The following is a 1,760-nucleotide window of genomic DNA, read 5'->3' on the forward strand; positions in this document are numbered from 1 at the left end:
TATATATATACAGTATATCAAAGTAACTAATGGTATTTATGCTAAGGGGTTAGTTTACTCAAAAATTTAAATTCTGTCATTAATTACTTACCCTTTTGTCGTTCCAAACCTGTAAGACCTTTGATCTTCTTTAGAACATAAAATAAGATAATTTTGATGAAATCTGAGTGCTCGCTGACCTTGCAGAGACAACAAGGATACTACTATGACATTACTAAAGAACACAGTTAACATAAACGCACAGCATGTTCTTCTCTGGTCAGAAAGCTCTCAGATTTCATCAATAATATCTAAATTTGTGTTCCAAAGATGAACAAAGATCTTACGTGAGGGTGAAGGTGAGTAAGTAATTACAGCATTTACATTTTTTAAGTGAAATAACTCTTTATAATGTTAGTTCACCCAAAACAATGTCAGCATTTATTCACCCTCAAAATACACACACACAAACATGTTTGTTTCTGTGATTTTTGGGCACTTTCCATAGTTTTCTATTACTTTTATACTGACCAAACAATACTGTCTGTCCACTAATCCAACCCTAGCCCTAAACTTACCACTTACAGAAAACCTGTTTGCATTGTTACACTTTTAGATAACTGTTTTTAATACCTCATTTCCCTTTGTGGGGATAATTTTGTTTAAAAATTACAAGGCCATGGTTTATAAAAATGAGGAAACTCTTATCGAATTTCTTGGCCCCTGTAAATAAATTTTTGCCTGAATGTCTTGTGCAGGGCCCCATATGACACAAAATAAAAGTGTTATGTTTAGTATAAGTTTGTAATTGTATGTTTTTTATTGTTGTGTTTTTCATTAACAATAATAATGTCAACTATATTGAGTCATTCCTTTTGTTTGAAAAAATGGAAAGGTCTAAAGGTATAACAGTAAAGATCAAAGTGCTGCAGATCCTCCTAATGTGTTGCCTCATTTGTTTTATGCATGTGTGAAACACACAAAAAGTAAGGTTTGTTGTAGCATGTTTCTGTGCTAACCTTGTGTGTATGTGTGTCATTCATTCTTCAAATAAAATAAATTAAATGTTTGAATGACATGAGGGTGAGCAAATTATGACATAATTTCATTTCATTTCATTTGTTGGGAGAACTATCCTAAAAGTTTGTCTTTGGTGATAAAATATCTCTTCTTGTCTATAATCACAGATGTGACCGCCATCATCTTTGTGGCAGCCAGTAGCAGTTATAACATGGTCATAAGGGAGGACAACAGCACTAACCGGCTGCGCGAGTCTCTTGATCTGTTCCGCAGCATCTGGACTAACAGGTTTCACAGTTCAACTATTTCTTAGGAATTCTCAATTTCCATCCCAAGTGCTACAGAATTTCCCTAAAATACTAATATCCATTTGTAAAGATATAATAATAAATTATTGTTAGAGGTTAATGAGGCGATGTGTTATATATTTTCAATTATTTCTGTAGCAGTATTACATATTATTACTATGTTTTTAGAGCACTTTTATGCATATGTATATTAGTGCTTTCTAATTAATATCTATTAATTAATTACAAATTTACAGGCCTTTAATAAAATAAAAACAAAATTGACCTTAGAAATTACCCCTAGAAGATAACTCATTATTGTTTTAAATGAGAAAAGCAGTGTATAGACATTACAAAGTATAACGTTAGAGAGAATGCTCTGAATTTATTTTTACATACACTTTAAAGACAGTGTGGCCATAACAGTGTAACAAATTAGTTAGTTTAAAAAATTTATATAAAAATAATAAATAA

The 1,760-nt window shown here is 31.2% G+C and overlaps 1 long non-coding RNA gene across 1 annotated transcript in view; it reads left to right on the forward strand.

Annotated features, from left to right (window-relative positions):
- The first annotated feature begins 910 nt into the window (after positions 1-910).
- Positions 911-1,760, forward strand: part of LOC122329995 — a 1,592-nt gene continuing 742 nt past the window's right edge. Inside the window, exon 1 of the long non-coding RNA XR_006247963.1 lies at positions 911-1,287. This is a non-coding gene — a long non-coding RNA (uncharacterized LOC122329995). The remainder of the gene's footprint in view (positions 1,288-1,760) is intronic.

The sequence above is a fragment of the Puntigrus tetrazona genome, chromosome 24, assembly GCF_018831695.1.
Source record: "Puntigrus tetrazona isolate hp1 chromosome 24, ASM1883169v1, whole genome shotgun sequence".
Classification (NCBI taxonomy): domain Eukaryota; kingdom Metazoa; phylum Chordata; class Actinopteri; order Cypriniformes; family Cyprinidae; genus Puntigrus; species Puntigrus tetrazona.